This window comes from Mobula birostris, chromosome 22 (assembly GCF_030028105.1).
Source record: "Mobula birostris isolate sMobBir1 chromosome 22, sMobBir1.hap1, whole genome shotgun sequence".
Lineage (NCBI taxonomy): Eukaryota > Metazoa > Chordata > Chondrichthyes > Myliobatiformes > Myliobatidae > Mobula > Mobula birostris.
Genome location: NC_092391.1, coordinates 59,688,386 through 59,707,970, shown reverse-complemented (window position 1 = coordinate 59,707,970; position 19,585 = coordinate 59,688,386). Strand labels below are relative to the sequence as shown.

The window sequence follows — 19,585 nt, the reverse complement described above, 5'->3', positions numbered from 1 at the left end:
ACAGACACCTGGTGCAGACAATGGACTGCCTTCATTGCCTTCCGGTATGAAGTAATGTTGTAATGCAACAATAAATTTTCTGACATCCTGTGAGTCACTAGCTCAGGTTCAGTTGTGTTATCCTCTTGACTTTCCTTGTCTTCTGATTCCCTGCCTTGGTGTTTTGATGATTTCATCCCCTAAGCCTTCATTTTCATTGTAACATTCAAGATGATTGTTGATACCTTCAAATTCTGCGTACTTCATCTCATTTTCACTCCTGCCCATTTCCAGCATTTCCAAGCCTGAATTCTTGAAACCACAGTGAGCAAAACAGTTCTGCATTGTATTGCTGCTTATTTTTCACCAGCTGTCACTGCAAAACTATACTAAGTGTAAAAGGTTAACCCTTGCACTTATGTCCTTGGCTGTTGAAGAAGATGTCAACTTCCCGAGATACAACGTCTTTAAAATTTTTTATGATTCCCATATCCATTGGCTGCACCAAAGACGTTGTACTGGCAGGCAGTAATGCCAGCTGGACGTTTCTCAGGCATTCTACATTAGGGTGTGCTGCACAATTATCAGCAAGCAGAAGAATTTTGCTTGTTTTCTGCTATGGCTCCATATCCCAACTCATAAGCTATTTCTTGACAATTTCAGAATTCATCCATGCATTCTTATTAGCATCATACACAATTGGTAAAATATCCATTCTTAGCCCCTTAAAATATCAAGGTTTAATGCTTTTCCCAATAGCCAACAATTTCTTTATCAGTTCCTGATGTATTTGCACAACACAGCAGAGTTGTGTGATCCATTGCTTTCTTTGAACCTGATAGCGTTGCATGTTTGTAGCAAAGGGAACATTTAGTGTGGCGTGATTTTAAAAAAAGGCCTGTTTCATTGGCATTGTAGATATCATCTGTACAAAATTATTGAAGTAAGTCGGGGAGTTTTGTGGATTTCTGTGTTTTTTCACTTGGAGCATCAGCACTGCCTTTCTCGCCATGTATTTTCTTGAATTTAATGCGGTGTCTGCATTTCCATCGAGAAAATCAACTAATCGTTGATTTAAAAATCTTTGTAACCTGCTTCTTAGCTAGCTCTTCTGACTTGTTTTTTTTTTAAACACTGGTCTACTGACATGCACACCTCATTCAGTTACAACAGAAAACCATTGATTGAAGGCCTCTTCAACATCTGGATCCTTACCTTCACACTTTCATTTTTGGGATGTTCTCCGTTGTCCCTCACATAATGCCCAATCTTCTCGCAATTTATCTTGTTATGTATCAAGCGTGCAATTGTAGGTTTCAACACTCTAGTTTTTCTGCCAGCTGACAATAAGTGGTGTGAGGATGATGACTTTTAATTTGGTCCAGTAGGGCAGCTTGGTCAAATCTTTTCATGGCATATTGGCAAGCATCTCAAAAATTTTTTATGAAATCAAAAATCACTGCTTTTGAATCAGCATCCATTGACCCAAATGGATAATATAACACAAGTACACACAATTGACTCAACTTCCTAGAGATGCTGCCTGGCCTGCTGCGTTCACCAGCAACTTTGATGTGTGTTGCTTGAATTTCCAGCATCTGCAGAATTCCTGTTGTTTGATTCAACTGTTTGCTCTGAGCATGGTATAGTGTCTAAAGGCCACACAAGTGTACATGGCTGACCATATCCTGCTCCAATGAAGTGACATAGTGTCCCAAATAAATACAGAGAATCTTGGCTATTTTGTCAATTTGTTTTTGTTATTTAAGAGTGCCCCGAGTTGCCCCAAATAAGAATCTGAATCAGGTCTATTATCACTGGCAGGTGACATAAAATTTGTTAATTGAGCAGCAGCAGTACAATACAATACATAATATAGAAGAAAAAAAACAAAATAAAAGAATAATAAATAAAATCAATTACAGTGTTCGTCCATCATCGACGTCAGTGAGAACCTCGACACTATTATGATGGCGTCGAGACTGGCGCGTGATTTGGATTTAAGTGAGTGAGAGTTGCACAAATTTACAATATACAGTATATTAAATAGATTAAAAATTGTGCAAAAAACAGAAATACTATATTTTAAAAATGTAAGGTAGTGTCCAAGGGTTCAATGTCCATTTAGGAATTGGATGGCAGAGGGGAAGAAGTTGTTCTTGAATCATTGAGTGTGTGCCTTCAGGCTTCTGTGCCTCCTACCCGATGGTAACAGCCCTGGGTGCAGGAGGTCCTTAATAATGGACGCTGCCTTTTTGAGACACCGCTCCTTGAAGGTGTCCTGGGTACTTTGTAGGCTAGTACCCAAGATGGAACCGACTAAATTTACAACCCTCTTCAGTTTCTTTCGGTCCTGTGCTCCCCACCGCCCCCATACCCGACAGTGATGCAGCCTGTCAGAATGCTCTCCACGGTACATCTATAGAAGTTTTTGAGTGTATTTGTTGACATACCAAATCTCTTCAGACCCCTAATGAAGTATAGCTGCTGACTTACCTTCTTTATAACTACATCGGTATATTGGACCAGGTTAGATCCTCGCAGATCTTGACACCCGAGAACTAGAAAATGCTCACTCTCTTCACTTTTGATCACTTTATGAGGATTGGTATGTGTTCCTTTGTCTTACCCTTCTGGAAGACCACAATCAACTCTTTCATCTCAACTGCTTCGATTAACCGATGGCCCAATTAACCAGAATCCATTGTATTCAAAAATCGTTCTGTGTTTTTTTCTGATTCAGTAGCAAGATGTATCTGCAGACAAATGAAGCACTGTACATATGTTAAAAGTTATAATAAATTAGTAGAGTTATGCAAGGAATAAAGTGAAGAAAGAAAAATGGTTAACAAAGTAGTAATAGAGACAAAATAATACTTGTCAACTAATCACTAACCACACCACACAATATACTGCCAGAGGGAAACACAGGTGTCTGGCAGCTTTTCCAGTCTCTTTTCTCTTCTCTTCTCTCCCTCTCCCTCTCCCTCGACTGGTGGTTCCCTCTGGCAGTATATTATGTGGCATGGTTTAGTGACTATTTTTAAGTGCAAAAATGGGATGTGGGAATCTTTTGAAAAAGCACAAGGAAACCAGTCCACAGCCATGTTTTGAGAACTTAATGTGAGTCTCAGTCTACAGCCTAGATAATGGTGAAACACATGTTTGCCTGGGAAGGTATTAAGAGTCAGAGGTTGTGAAGGGTATTAAAAAAAAGGGACAATTTCTTTGTGTGGATGGGATTTTCTGTAAATCTGGGTTGTGACTAGTGCTAAGAGCTCGAGATAAGGCAAGGACATCAAGAGGGTGAGGGAGACTGGAAAAACTGTCAGACACCTGTGGTTGCCTTTGGCAGTATATTGTGGCTTAGGAATTGGTTGACAGAACCATTTTTTCTTTCTGTATTTTATTCTTTGTACAATTCTATAATAATTTCTATAACCTTTAACATGTGTACAATGCCTCCTTTATTTGCAGATACCTCTTGCTGCTGAATCAGAAAAGAGCAGGAGTGAATTTTAAAGCTGAATAATTGTGGACTTCAGAAAGAATAAGGTGAGGGAACACACCCCAGACCTCATAGAGGGATCAGAAGTGGCAAGAATGAACAATTTCAACTTCCTGGGTGTCAATATTTCTGAGGATTTAACCTGGACCTGACATATCTTGGCCTTTTCTCCCTGGAGTAATGGAGGATGAGAGGTGACCTTGTAGAGGTGTATAAGGTGATGAGAGGTATTGATCGTGTGGATAGCCAGAGGCTTCTTCCCAGGGCTGAAATGGCTAACATGAGAGGGCACAGTTTTAAGGTGCTTGGAAGTAGGTACAGAGAAGATGGCAGGGGTAAGTTTTTTATGCAGCAAGTGGTGAGTGCATGGAATGGGCTGCCGGCGACGGTGGTGGAGGCAGATACATAATAGGGTCTTTTAAGAGACTCTTGGATAGGTACATGGAGCTTAGAAAAATAGAGGGCTATGGGTAACCCTAGGTATTTTCTAAAGTAAGTACATATTTGGTACAGCATTGTGGGCCAAATGGCCTGTATTGTGCCCTAGGTTTTCTATGTTTCTATATCGATGCACCTGCAAAGAATGCACGATGGCAGCTATATTTCTTTTGGAGTTTGAGGAGATTTGGTATGTCATCAAAAACACTCGCAAATTTCTACAGATGTACCGTGGTGAGCATTCTAACTGGCTGTGTCACTGTCTGGTATGGGAGGGGATGGGTGGTCCACTACACAGGATTGAAAGGAGCTGCAGAAAACTTTGAATTTCATTATGGTCACTAATCTCTGCAGTATACTTAATTACTATAATTCTGTTTTTATTGTTATGTATTGCATTTTACTGTTGCCGCAAAAACAACAAATTTCACGACATAATGCTGGTGATAGTAATTCTGATTCTGAAATATTTTTGTTACACTAGCATCTCTGGATGGTTGGAAAATCCAGACTAAAGCAGGTGGGCAATGGATTGATCCTCACTGCAGAGAATGAATATTGTTAATTCACTGGATTCTCTTTGGGATCTGCCCTGTTTGGCTGTTGCTGGGTGAGATGGAGGTGTTTCAATGTGAAATAAGTCAGTGTTGAGCCATCAGGTCCTGGGCCTGAGGACAAGGAATGAGCCAATGTTTGACTGATTGAAGCACCGGGCCAGATTGAAAAGGTGGAGGAAGAGCTGAATTGAGGCAGCAGGGCCCATGCATGGGAGCATACAAAAGCAGCAGAGCGGCTTCAAGAGTGAGGAACAACCTGAGGTTTGTTGATTTAAGTGAAAAGATCAGTGTGCCAGGGCCAGAGGACAGGGATAGGCCAGTGTTCATCTCGCTGCTCGCAAGGCTTACTTGTCTCTACGCCTAACTGAGTCTGTGGCCAGCAACTAACGGCTCCTGGGCTGGCTGCATTGGACTGGCTTCATGGCTGTCGCTTCCACAAACTTCAATTCTGAATGTTATTTGCTAACATCTTTTTGTTTGCATGCTTTTTTTTTCATTGTTTGTTGTTTTTTTAATGGCTTCAATTGTGTTTCTTTGTTTTGTGTCTGGCTATAAGGAGAAGAATCTCAATGTATATAATATACATACTTTGATAATAAATGTACTTTGAACTGTCTTTTATCATTCTACAAGATAGTCAAGGACTTGGAACCTGTCACTTTTTCAGAATTAATAACTCCAATGGGAAATAGAAAGTTCTATCCTTCTGAGGCCTAACATTTTACCAAATCTGCATGTTCCTTTGAAATTATTCAGCTTGAATCAATGCTTGAATATTTCTTAATTATTGTCAAGCTGTGGCAAATACCACAAGACAATCCCATATAATCTATTCACTGGTGGCCCAGCCGTTTCCATGGTTACTGCTGGTAGAGAGGTACTTATGGCTAACACTGTAAATGTCAGCTCCAGCTCTCCACATCCTCTTGGTATGTGACCTTTTTTTTAGGTTGAGCAGTAGTCTTCGGAATCCCACTATAAGGCAGATGAGGAATTTCAAGCTAATTGGTAGTGAAAGAAAAGGTACTGAAATTCTGGGAAAAGAGGGCACTTCCTTGCTCCTGCATGCCACTGATGTTTTCCAGCTACCTGGCATCTAATGGGAGGCGGGGATCAGCAGCTGGAGTAACTCAGGTCACTGTGCACCATTATGACTTTAAGACCCAGTTAGCTCCACATCAGCTTTTTTAAAATTTGGAGATACTGCACCAATATTCATTGCATAATCACGGGGCAATTTATAATAACCAATTAACCTGCCAACTGGTATGTGTTTGGACTGTGAGAGGGAACTGGAGCATCCAGAGGAAACCCATGCACACACAGAAAGGAACATACAAACTAGCTTACAGACAATGCCAGAATTGAATGCTGAACTCTGGCGCCCCTGAGCTGTAATAGTGTCACACTAACCGCTATGCTATCATGGTTGTTGCCACCTCCCTGAACAGCAATAGCCTGACCCCATTTGCTAACAATCTTGTCTTGAGAGGTACCTGTCTATATGAGCATCCCAAAACGCCAACTGTTTATTCCTCTCCATAGATCAGGAGTTCCCAATCTGGGCTCCCTGGACCCTTCGATTAATGGTAGGGGTCCATGGCGTAAAAAAGGTTGGGAACCCCTGACTCAGATCCTGCCTGACTTATTGAGTTCTTGTTTACCTATCACCTCACATCTTGTTCTCTTTCCTGTCCCTCCACCTTCTTATTCTGGCTTCTTCCCCCTTCCTTTTCAGTCCTGATGAAGAGTCTCTGTCCAAAACGATGGCTGTTTGTTCTTCTCCATAGATGCTGCCTGACTTGTGAAGTTCTTGCAGCATTTTGTGTGTGTTTCTTTTTTTCTGCTCCCTGGTGATGGCAAAGGTTTATTTGGACTAGATGGAGAATCCAGTGGATCAGATTTTGTCTGCCTTCAGCTGCTAACCTGTGGGCATGTTGGTGTTGAGGTGCCCACCACTTCCTGACCACACACTCTTAAGAAAGGTTAGATAAGGAACATCGTTTGCTCTTTGGCATCTCTAACACAGGTTGGACAATGTGCTAAGTGTAGTTGCGCGTAAATATGCTACTAAAGAAACACACGGAGGCAGAGAGAGCTGAACTCAGAATGCCTTTACTGATTCAAAATGGTGCGCTTAAACCTCCCTGCGACCCACGGGGCGGACGTGACGTCAGACTGTCCCCGGAAGTTCTGCCCCAAGTGGGTAGTTCCAAACGCGCTACCGCGTGCCTGCCCACAGCTCCCGATGGTGGTTCAAGTCCCGCGTGTGCGCCCCCCCCCCCCAGAAACATCCATTGGGGGAGTGGAGCCCCCAGTCTGTGTGGCTTGCCTGGGTGGCCGGCCTCACCAGCGTAGTGCGGGTACCCTCACTGGTTGCTCAATGTCCAAGTGCGCTGGTAAAAGTCTCTTCCCAGCCACCCACCTCCACGACACACGTGGTTCCGTTGTGCTGGATCACCTTGAAGGGTCCCTTGTATGGCCGCTGTAGAGGTGACCTGTGCATGCCCCTGCGAATAAAAACATACTCACAGTCTCGGAGGTTTTTAGGGATGAAGGATGGCGTGGGACCATGCCTGGAGGTCGGGACCAGTGCCAGGGTCATTACCTTGTCCCGCAGCCTCGTTAACACCGCTGCTGGAGTTTCTTCAGAACCTTGGGTTCCGAACTCACCTGGGACCGTCAAGAGGGGCGCCGTAGACCAGTTCCACTGAGGAGGTGTCCAGGTCCTCCTGGGGGGCTGTGCGGATGCCCAGTAGGACCCAGGGAAGCTCATCTGTCCAGTTGGGGCCCCTGAGGCGTGCCATCAGGATGGACTTGAGATGCTGCTGGAATCGCTCTACCAAACCGTTGGACTGAGGATGGTACGCTGTGGTGTGATGCAGCTGGGTGCCCAGGAGCTGAGCTAGTGCTGTCCACAAATCGTGAACTGCGCCCCTCTATCAGAGATGATGTCCCTTGGGAGGCCAAACCTGGCGATCCAGTTTGCAATGAGCGTCCTGACGCAGAACTCAGTGGACATGTCTGCGAGCGGTATGGCTTCCAGCCATCTGGTGAACCTGTCTATCATGGTAAAGATATACCTGGTGCCCCGGGAGACTGGCAGGGGGCCAACGATATCCACGTGGATGTGTTGGAACCTTCTGTGCGTCGGCTGGAACTGCTGGAGGGGAGCCTTCACATGCTGCTGGACTTTGGCGGTCTGGCAGTGTACTCAGTTCCTGGCCCAGTGTCTGACCTGTTTGCGCAAACCGTGCCAGACGAATCTGTCTGCTACCAGCTTGATGGACGGGTGGGCCAGGTCATGCAGCGCATCGAACACCCGGCGCCCCCATGCTGCTGGTACCACTGGTTGGGGTTTGCCAGTAGATATGTCGCACAGGAGTCGATCCGCTGCCGGGCTGATGGAGACGTCCTCCAACTGGAGCCCCGAAACGACTGTGCGGTAAGCCGAGATCTCGGTGTCCGACCGTTGTGCTTCCGCCAGTGCTGCATAGTCTATTCCTGAGGACGATATGCCTACTGAGTGGAGACAGGGGCGAGACAGTGTGTCGGCGACGACGTTGTTCTTCCCTGCGATGTGGCGGACGGCCGTGGTGAACTCTGAAATGAAGGACAGGTGCCTCTGCTGCCGAGCCGACCATGGGTCCGATACCTCGGCCAGTGCGAAGGTGAGGGGCTTGTGGTCTGTATACACAGTGAACTCCCTTCCCTCGAGGAAGTACCGGAAATGCCGGACAGCCAGGTAGAGCCCTAGCAACTCTCTGTCGAAAGTGCTGTACTTCACCTCTGGTGGCCGTAGGTGCCGGCTGAAGAAAGCGAGTGGTCGCCACTGGACCTCAACGAGCTGCTCCAGGACTCCGCCGACTGCTGTGTCGGAAGCGTCGACTGTGAATGCTGTGGGTACATCGACTCTTGGGTGCACTAGGAGGGCCACCTTTGCCAGCGCCTCCTTGGCCTGCTCGAACGCCTCCGTGGACTCCGCGTCCCATGCCACTTCTTTGGCCTTGTCGGCCATCAGGCTGAACAAGGGTCTCATGATGCGTGTCGCCGCCGGCACAAACTGATGATAAAAGTTGACCATCCCTACGAACTCCTGCAGGCCCTTGACCGTGCTGGGTCTGGGGAACTGGCAGATGGCCTGGACCTTGTCCAGTAAGGGAACTGTGCCACGTCGGTTGACTCTGTGGCCCAAGAAGTCGATCTCCGTCAGCCCGAACTGGTACTTTGCCAGTTTGATTGCCAGTCCGTGGTTGCTCAGGTGTTGGCAGAGCTGGCGCAAATTTGACATGTGTTCTTGGTGTGAACTGCTGGCCACCAGGGTATCGTCCAAGTGAATGAAAACGAAATCCAGACCGCGTCCCACCGAGTCCATGAGCCTTTGGAAAGTTTGGGCTGCATTCTTGAGACCGAAAGGCACCCTCAGGAATTCGAACAAGCCGAACGGGGTGATGAGGGCTGCCTTGGGCACGTCGTCGGGCTGCACTGCGATCTGATGGTATCCCCTGACCAGGTTGATTTTTGAGAAGATGGTCGCTCCGTGTGGGTTCGCCGTGAAGTCCTGGATGTGGGGAACCAGGTATCTCTGGCGGTTGTGTCATCGTTGAGCATTCTGTAGTCTCCGCAGGGCCTCCATCCTCCTGCGGACTTGGGCACTAGGTACAGTGGGGATGCCCACGGGTTGTCTGAGCAGCGCGCGATTTCCATCCCGTCCATCTTACGGAACTCCTCCTTGGCGAGGTGGAGCTTGTCGGGTGGGAGCCTGCGAGCTCGGGCGTGCAGCAGCGGTCCTTACGTGGGGATGTGGTGCTGCACACTGTGCTTGGGGTCGGCCGTGGAGAACTGAGGGGTGACTATGGAGGGGAATTCTGCCAACACCCTGGTGAATTCGTTACCCGAGAGGGTTACGGAATCCAGATGGAAGGCTGGTAGCTTGGCTTCTCCGAGCTGGAAAGTCTGGAACGTCTCAGCATGGACCAAACACTGCCCTTTTAGGTCAACCAGGAGGCAGTTGGCTCATAGGAAATCTGCCCCTACTAGTGGCTGTGACAGCGCTGCCAACGTGAAAGTCCAAGTGAAATGGCTGGACCCTAAATGCAGTGAGCTAGTTTGCGGGCTGTACGTCCGAATACTGGTGCCATTTGCAGTGGTGAGTTCGGAGCCTGGGACCGCGTTACGAGTATCCATGTTCGAGGGGGGAGAGTATGCTGACTTCGGCCCCGGTGTCTACCAGGAAGCGCCGCCCGGACTGTCGGTCCCAGAGGTACAGGAGGCTGTCTCGGTGGCCAGACGTCGTAGCAATTAGCGACAGTTGGCCCTGGCGTTTCCCGGAAAAGCACATGGTGGACGGCAGCGGCGCGCGCCTGAACCCCATCTTTGGTGATAGAAACACCATTGTTCCGAACTTTGGTCTTTTTCCCCCATGGGTCTTGATGGCTTCAGTTGCGGGGCCTGGGCTTTGGGGCGCGCGATTGTGGCTAGGCCAATGGAGGCTGCTCCACGTTGCTTCTCTGCCAAAGGACATCTGCTTTAGCCGTGACCCTGCGTGGGTCGCTGAAATCCTCGCTCACGAGGAGGAGGCGAATGTCCTCTGGCATTTGCTCGAGGAAAACTGCTCAAATAAAAGGCACAACTTATGGCTGTCCATGAAAGCCAGCATATCATTCATGAGCTCGGATGGCGTACGGTCGCCCAGGCCGTCCATGTGTACGAGCTGCGTGGCCCCTTCGTGGCGGGAGAGTCCAAAGGTACGGATCAGGAGCGCCTTAAGCTTAGTGTACCTGCCGTCCGTTGGTGGCTGGTGTAGGAGGTCGATGATCCGGCCTGCAGTCTCCTGGTCGAGCGTGCTAACCACGTAGTAGTACCGCGTGGCGTCGGCTGTAACGTCTCTGGTATTGAACTGGGCCTCAGCCTGCTCGAACCAAAAGTGGGGCTGAGTGGCCCAGAAAGTCGGGAACTTCAGCAAGACCGTGCTCTGCGAGTTGCTCGAACTCATGGCTGGTGGCTGAGTTGCCAGCTCCAAATGCCGTCTGGAACATCGGGGTCACCAATGTAGTTGCGCGCAAACGCGCTACTAAAGAAACACACGGAGGCAGAGAGAGCTGAACTCAGAATGCCTTTACTGATTCAAAATCGCGCGCTTAAATCTCGTCTCCCATGGGCCCCTGCGACCCGCGGGGCGGACGTGATGTCAGACTGTCCCCGGAATGTCCGCCCCGAGCGGGTAGTTCCAAATGCGCTACCACGTGTCTGCCCGCAGCTCCCGATGGCAGTTCGAGTCCCGTGTGTGCGGGCTGTTTGGCATCTCTAACACAGGTTGGACAACGTGCTGAGTATGTTAACATGTCTCTACACAGACTTCTTGTGTATCCATCCAGAGCAGAAATTTGTCCTTGGTGAACGAGCTTCCTTATCCCTCTTATATAACTTCCAACGGAGTAAGATGGCGCCAGTAAACAACACGACCAAAGGCAGTGTCCTTCAGACAGTTCACAAAATTACTTCTTTTACTACTACTTCTTTCAAATATGATTCTGCTACTATTGGAATCTGTGATTTACATTTTGATGGTGTGTTTTTGGGCCAATTGAGCAATCCGGCACTTTGCTGTCTCCGCGGGAGTTTAGTGAGGTTTCAAGTGGAGTGAGCAGCTTGGAGATGGGGTACGAACCCTCAATTGACTTCATTTCTCATTCATCACACTGATTAAAGCATTGAGCAAGATTGAAATCACTGAGGATGAGAGTGGGAGGTGAGCGGGTGCTCACTGTCTGCCTGCATTTGACTGATAGTGCCAGATTCTAGAGCTTTGGGCAAGGTTTAATCAAAGCAGTTTGTGAATTGGACTCTAGTTCATGTAATGATACGTTTCTGGTTTCTGATTACTCCTTTTTTCATTGCTATCTTATGTAATTTTGACTAGCTCTGCAGCCTGCAGTCAATGAATGACACAGAGCTAAATTGAATTGAACTTAACTAAACTGAACACTCCTGGATTGTTTCAATGACTGTGTGGTTTGATTGTTTTTATATTCTAGTTTTTTTTTTCCTTTTTTTTGCCGTTTGCACGATTTGTTTTTCTTTGTGCATTGGGTATTTGATATTTTCTTTGAATAGGTTTCATGGTATTTCTTTGTGGGAAGATGAATCTCAGGGTTGTACACAGCAAGCGTACTTCGTTAATAAAAGTACTTTGAATCTTTGAATATTCAACTACGTGCTATTGCCAACTGTCTTCCTGTGTGAAAGAATTACTTTTTTTAATCTAACGGCCTTGCAGTGCATGTATCTGAGATAGTGATGCTAGATGGAGTGATGCGGTGATATCATTGTATTGTTTTGCAGGAGGTTGGTTAAATAGGTGCAGTGAGTGGGTATTTACTCCTGTGGGTCTGCAGTAGTGAAGACCAGACAAAAAATATTGACAAGGACATTGCACTATTTTGGAGGAATGTTAAAAAAATTCTGCACGCCTTCATAAAGAGTTCATTGTTATTCATTGTTGGCATATTTTATTGGTTCTGGAATGTGTGGCAACACTTGCGAGCTGCCCCCAGCACACACTTTATATGTTGTATTAGTTGTTACCACAAATGACACATTTCACAGTATGTTTTGATGTACATGTGACAAATAAATTAATCTGAATCTGTTATTTGTTCCGGAGGGATGTAAGGGGCCAGTTAAGGTGTCATACCTTTAGTGTCATATCCTTAATAGAAGGATGAGACCCTTGTTCCTGAAGGATCAATTATTTATTCATTTCCACAGATGCTGCCTGACCTGTTGAGTTCCTCCACTATTTAGTGTGTGTTGCTTTGGATATCCAGCATCTGCAGACTTTTTGTGTTTAGAATAAAAGGATGTCCCTTTGGCCAGAGTGTGGTGAATCTGTGGAATTCATTGCCACAGACAGCTGTGGAAGCCAAGTCAGTGGGAGTACTTAAAATGGAGGTTGATTGGTTCTTGATTAGTAGGGGTGTCGAAGGTTACAAGGAGAAGGCAGAAGAATGAGGTTGAGTGAGGTTGAATCAGTTGGTCATGATGAAATGGCAGAGCAAACTCAATGGGCCAGATAGCTTAACTCTACTCCTATGTCTTATGGTCTTAGAATATATTCTCCAGTCCATTCTGGGTGGTGAGACCGAGGCAGACCTTATCCCAGTTTAAGAGGACCCACTCTTCAAGCTTGGTATGCCTTTGCCACAAGCTAGAATTTTCCTGGGGGAGCCTGTTGGTGATTATACCCTATAACTCAATGGAGAAAGCTCAAAGCAAAACGCAATCATGATCTGACATGTATGAGTTTAGGTTGCTGTTACAAAGTTAATGAACTTTCATACGGTCAAATTACACTTGTGCTAAAATTGCAATTGGCAGCCATGATGCACGTGAATCAGTATAAGCAGGCACAACCTCACATCTACTTTAGCAAAGATGATTACTGATTTAATTTCAATGCTCAATTTCAACATTTCAAAGTTTAAATAGGTATGTGAATGATAGGGGTATGGAAGGATATGGTTCCTGTGGAAGTTGATGGGATGAGGCAGTTTAAATGATTTGGCATGAACTAGATGGGCCGAACGGTCTGTTTCTGTGCTGTATTTTTATATGACTCTTGGAACCTGGAGGTGTTGGACTCATCATTTCACAATGGTTGAATAAATATTACTAGCCAAATTCCACCTTCTACCACCAATCAGTCTCTACATCTCAATGCATCTCCAAATCCTTTATTAATTCGGAGAAGGTATCCCTCTTTATCATTACTTATACTGTGAATTCCAGATGATTCCTAATTGCTTTTAGTAGTTATTTTTGCCCTGTGATGTTTGACAAGGAACTTTAGGAATTGAGTCAACGTACATGACTCATTAGTACTTTCTAGCACAGTTGACAAACTGAAAAGGCAGTTAGTCATAAACACAAGCGATTCTTCAGATGCTGGAAATCCAGAGCAACATGCACAAAATGCTGGAGGAATTCAGCAAGTCAGGCAGCATCTATGGAGGGGAATAAACAGTAGCCGTTTCAGCCTGAGCCCCTTTATCAGGGTTGGAAAGAACTGGAGAAGAAGGAATCTGATAGGAGAGAAGAGTGGACCATGGAAGAATCAGATTGGAGTGGGGAGTGGACCATAGGAGATCTGACAGGAGAAGGGAGTGGACCATGGGAGAACCTGATTGGAGAGGAGAGTGCTGCTATTTTTTCTTCTTCCATGGTCCATTCTCCTCTCCAATTAGATTTTTTTCCCCAGCTCTTTACATTTTCCACTGATCAACTCCCAGCTTCTTACTTCATCCCTCCTCCCCCACCTACTAAGCTTCCCCTATCACCTTCTAGATTGTCCTCCTCCCCCTCACTTTCTTATTCTGGAATCTCCTCCTCCTTTTCCAGTCCGGATGAAGGGTCTTGGCATGAAACATCGACTGCTTATTCATTTCCGTGTTTGCTGCATTCTTTTTGTTCTGCTGTGAAAAGTCAGCCATTTAACTTCGGCATCAGGTTGTCGGTAATTTCTTTTTCCCAACTGGATATTGTCATGTTATGGGTATTTGTCATATAAATTGGTTGTCAAGATTTGAAAGGAATATGTGCGTTATAACTAATATTTACATGGGTCATTCTGTGTTGTACAAAAATTTAGCAGCTTTGATGACATGGTGTTGCAGAATGTGTAATACTCAGGGCATTAGATAAAATAAATTTTTAGTTTAAATCAGTGTGTCATTAACAACTCCAATCTGTTGTGGGCTTTTCAACATAAGATTATTTCAGCACTGAAGGGTTTCATTTAGGTACCTCTATCTTAAGTGGCCCTTGGGGATTGAGGAAGGTCTGTTTCCACTGTGGTCCTGATGTGACACAGGTGGGACCCAGACATTAAAACAGATGGGATAGAAGGAGCCTGATGGGATGGGTGAGTAGCAGTCTGTGAGGTGGTGTGTTCATTCCATCATATACCACAGACATCTTTGTGTTCCTTCATTTTTTGCCTTAAGGTTTTCAGCATCATATACTCCTACTCGTTCTCCTCTTTGAATGGCCATTGGCCATGCTTGCCCAGGATTCAGCAGGGATGTTGCATTTGAGAACATCCTTGAACCTTTTCCACATGTGTGTCTGGTTACCACTTGCTATGACAGAGTTTGGAATAGAGTATCTGTTCCAGGAATCTGTTTTTGCACGTGACTGCTACGAAGGGTAATTTGGCCAATTAGCATAATTGTTCTGTGTCAGCATCAAATGTGCCTCTTATTTCCCCCCCATCCCCCATTATTTCTCCACAATCTTGTAAAGTCCTCGCTTCAAATACCTATCCAATTCCCTTTTGAAATCTGTACTTAAAAATCTAAATTCAGGCAGTGCATTCTGAGTTGTCACTACTATTTTTAGTTTTTTAATTTAAGTAGAAAGTTCTGTGATTGCTGGATCTTTGCTGAGTATTTTCAATTTGTGTCCCATGATTCTTAACTTTGTGCTGTTATGATAACTATTTCTGTCTATTTGCCCTATTTAAATCAATCATGATTTTGTAAACCTTTGTCTTTGCTCCTTTTGGAATTCTTTGCTTCAGAAATAGTCTTGGGATTCCCTCATTAATCCTCCTCACTGAAATCCTTCATCCTTGGGAACCAATACACTCATAAAGCACAACAGTACAGAAACAGACTCTTTGGGCCATATCATCCGTGTCGAACCATTATTCTACCTAGTCCTATGAACTTCCATCTGGACCATAGTCTTCTGTACCGCTCCCATCTACCTATTAATCCAAACCTGCAACCACCACCACCACTGGCAGCTTGTTCCACACTCTGAATGAAGAAGCCCAAACACGAGGAATTCTACAGATGCTGGAAATTCAAGCAACACACATCAAAGTTGCTGATGAACGCAACAGAGGGAGAAAAAGGAGAGTGAGAGAAAGAATGTGTGTATATAAACAAATAACAGATGGGGTACGAGGGGGAGGTGGGGCATTAACGGAACGGGAATGGGACGTGGAATTAAAATGTGTGGCCACTGGGAGATCCTGAGTGGCCACACACTTTAATTCCACATCCCATTCCCGTTCTGACATGTCTATCCACGGCCTCCTCTACTGTAAAGATGAAGCCACACTCAGGTTGGAGGAACAACACCTTATATTCCGTCTGGGTAGCCTCCAACCTGATGGCATGAACATCGACTTCTCTAACTTCCGCTAATTCCCCACCTCCCCCTCGTACCCCATCCATTATTTATTTATATACACACATTCTTTCTCTCTCTCTCCTTTTTCTCCTTCTGTCCCTCTCACTCTACCTCTTGCCCATCCTCTGGGTTTCCCCCCCTCTCCCTTTTCCTTCTCCCTGGGCCTCCTGTCCCATGATCCTCTCATATCCCTTTTGCCAATCACCTGTCCAGCTCTTGGCTCCATCGCTCCCCCTCCTGTCTTCTCCTATCATTTTGGATCTCCCCCTCCCCCTCCCACTTTCAAATCTCTTACTAGCTCTTCCTTCAGTTAGTCCTGACAAAGGGTCTCAGCCTGAAACGTTGACTGTACCTCTTCCTAGAGATGCTGCCTGGCCTGCTGCGTTCACGAGCAACTTTGATGTGTGTTGAATGAAGAAACTCATTCAGGTTCCCCTTAAATATTTCACCTTTCACCCTTAACTTCTGACAATTAGTTTTAGTCTCACCCAACCTCAGTGGAAAAAGCCTGCATCCGTTTACCCAATCTATACCTCTCAGAATTTTGTATACTTCTATCAACTCTCCCCTCATTGTCCTACACTTCAGGGAATGAAGTCCTAACCTACTCAACCTTTCCCAAAAAACTCAAAAACATCCTGGTAAATTTCCTCTGCACTCTTTCAATCTTATTGCCATATTTTCTATAAGTAGGAGACCAGAACTACACACAGAAGTCTTCATCTATTCAATCTTGTCCTCTAAATCAGGTCTTCAAGTGTCAGAAATATCCTTGTAAATTTTCTCTACACTTTTTCAATCTTATTGACATCTTTCCTGCAGGTAGATGACCAGAACTGCACCCAATATTCCAAATCAGGCCTCACCTATGTCTTGTATATAACTTCAACACAACATCCCAACTCCTGTACTCAGTACTCTCATATATAATGGCCTTTGTGCCAAAAACACATACAAAATGCTGGAGGAACTCAGCAGGTCAAGCAGCAGCTATGAAAATGAATAGATATTTGATGTTTCACACCAAGATTCTTCTTCAGGACTGAAAAGGAAGAGGGAAGATGTCAGAATGAAAAGGTGAGGAGAGGGTAAAGAAGCTAGCTGAAAGCTGATAGGTGAAGCCAGGTGGGTGGGAAAGGCAAGGGACTGGAGAAGAAGCAATATAATAAGAGAGGAGAGTGGACCATAGGAGGAAAGGGAAGAAGGAGGGGACCCAACAGGAAGTAATAGACAGGTGAAAAGATGTAAAAGGTCAGAGTGGGGAATAGAGGAGGGGCAGTGGGAAACTTGCACCAAGGCCTCTAATCACAGCCCTAGCAATCGAGCAATTTTTCCTCTGTCTTAATTAAACTTCACTTCTTTCAATGACTTGTGGTGACCTATCATGATCAAATTTTGGACCATTCTTCTAAACTGAATAGCTGTCTGATTCTTCTCATTTAAAACTGCTTCAAGGAGTGTGGAAAAATAGGAAGTGCTTCTGGTGGGAACTTATCTTCTGTGAAGTCCATGTCATTGCACTGAAGAGTAATTAGCTTGAGAGGAAAAGATTGATGCTCAAGCTGACCGAAATATTTTATTTGGTATTAGAAGCAGCTTTTAACTGAGTTAAGAAAAAAAAATGCTTTCAGAGAGGGTAATGAGAGATAAAGAATGTTGAATGAGCAGTAGAAAATAGCTCTTGGATCTAGACATCTTTGTGTCAAGTGGTGACTACAATCAGACTTGTAAACATGAGAAAGTCTGCAGACGCTGGAAATCCAGAGCAACACACACAGAATGCTGGAGGAACTCAGCAGGTCGGGCAGCACTTATGGAAAAGAGTAAACAGTCGATGTTTTGGGCCCAGATCCTTCATCAGGACTGGAAAGGAAGGGGGAAGAAGTCAGAATCAAACTTGACAGTGGAAGCAGCCAAAATTTCTTTTAAAAATCGTGGAGCTTTTTTAAGTGGAAACCACGCAAGTTGAATATTTAGTGCAATGGTTTACAATACCAGCCACCCAACTTCAATTCCCACCACTGTCTGTAAGGAGTTTGTATGCTCTCCCCATGACCACATGGGTTTCCTCTGGGGGCTCTGATTTCCTCTCACAGCTACTGGTTGATAGATTAAAGGCTGATTTATACTTTTGCGTCAAATGGACACTGTAACCCACGCAAGTGGCCAACGGGCGTTGTGAGCATTTGTACTTGTGCGTTGGTGTGTCTATGTCGCGCATGCGCACACACCTGCCCATGCAAGGCTTCATGGTCATGGTGGTCTTTCTCGGGGTAAACAAGTTTAAAGGGAGCGCCTTTTTTCGTAAAAGTGAAATGTGTCCTCCATAATTTCGGAGGTCTGTAAAGCTTTATGGAAAGCATTGCAGCCAGAGTTCCTTCCCTGCCCTTCAGTCACCCAGTGGGAAGTTATTGCAACGTAGGAGGAAATGCTACCAGGCAGACCAATCACAGTTGTTGCGGTCTGTGTTGCCGCGACGCATAATTACATTTTGGGAGAGGTGCGCGTCAGGCTGCGGCGTAGGGATCCGCGTAGGCTCTGCATAGGGTTCACGGCTACACCATACCTACGGCGCAATTTGACGCAGAAGTATAAATCAGTTTTAATTGGTCATTGTAAATTGTATTGTGATTAGGCTATAGTTAAATTGGAGGTTTCTGGGTGTCACTGCTCGAAGGGCTTTATGGGCCTGTTCTGCACTAAATAAATAAATCCATTTTATTGAGATACAGTGTGGATTTAATCCTAGACTAACCGTTTCATGCTGGGACCCATCATAAGGACTGGAAAGGCAGGGGGAAGATGCCAGAATAAAAAGGTGGGGGCAGGGGAAGGAGGACAAGCTAGAAGGTGATAAGTGAAGCTAGGTCGGTTGGCGCAGGAGGAATGAAGAAAGAAGCTGGGCGGTGATAGGTAGAAAAGGCAAAGGGCTGATGAAGAAGGAATCTGATACAAGAGGAGAGTGGACCATGGAAGAAAGGGAAGGGGACAGGTGATGGGTAGGTGAGGAGAAGTTATAAGAGGGGGCTAGTGTTGGGAAATGAAGAAGACAGGGGGAGGGGTGAGAAATCACCGGAAGTTGGAGAAATCGGTGTCAAGACTTGGTTCCTGGAGTGAGGGAATGTAGAACTCATGGATGCATCCTTAGAATAAATTGGTGACTGTGACAAAGAAAATATTTGCACATGCAGAGAGGTATAGACCTTATGAAATTTTCTTGCCTTAGAGATGAAGATATTCAGTCATTATCTGTCAAGGACAAGATTGATTTTTGAATATACTAGCAATAAGAAAATACAAGGACTGGGCAGAAAAATTGACTTAAGACCATAAGACAAAGGAGCAGATTAGGCCATTCAGCCCATTGAGTCTGCTACGCCAGTTGATCATGACTGATCTATTTCTCTCTCATCCACATTTTCTCACCTTTTCCCCAACCTTTCATGCCCTGAATATTCAAGAATCTATCAACCTCTGTCTTAAATATACCCAATGACTTGACCTTCACAGCTGCCTGTGGCAACAACTTCCACAGATTCACCACCCTCTGGTTAAAGAAATTCCTCCCCATCTCTGTTCTGGATGTCCTTCTATTCTGAGGCTGTGCCCTCTGGTCCTTGACTTCCCCACTATTGGTAACATCATCTCCACATCCATTTTATCTAGCACTTTCAAACATTCAATAGGTTTCAATGAGACTCACCCCTCATTCTTCTAAATAACAGCAATTATTGGCCCGGAGCCATCAAACGCTCCTCACATGATAAGCCTTTCATTCTCTGAATCATTTTCATGAAGTCCTTTGAATCCGCTCCAATGTCAGCACATCCTTTCTTATATCAGGGGCCCAAATCTTCTCACAATGTTCCAAGTGAGGCCTCACCAGTACCTTATAAAGCCTCAG

General features: G+C 45.4%; 1 protein-coding gene across 7 annotated transcripts in view; it reads left to right on the top strand.

Annotated features, from left to right (window-relative positions):
• Window positions 1-19,585, top strand: part of tango2 (transport and golgi organization 2 homolog (Drosophila)) — a 297,896-nt gene that overhangs the window by 55,190 nt on the left and 223,121 nt on the right. For 3 of the 7 annotated variants that reach the window (XM_072240861.1, XM_072240854.1, XM_072240855.1), the window contains exon 2: window positions 3,457-3,534. The exons of the other annotated variants lie outside the window; for them this stretch is intronic. The gene's annotated coding sequence lies outside the window, so the exon portion shown is untranslated. The remainder of the gene's footprint in view (window positions 1-3,456; window positions 3,535-19,585) is intronic. 7 annotated transcript variants of the gene reach the window in all.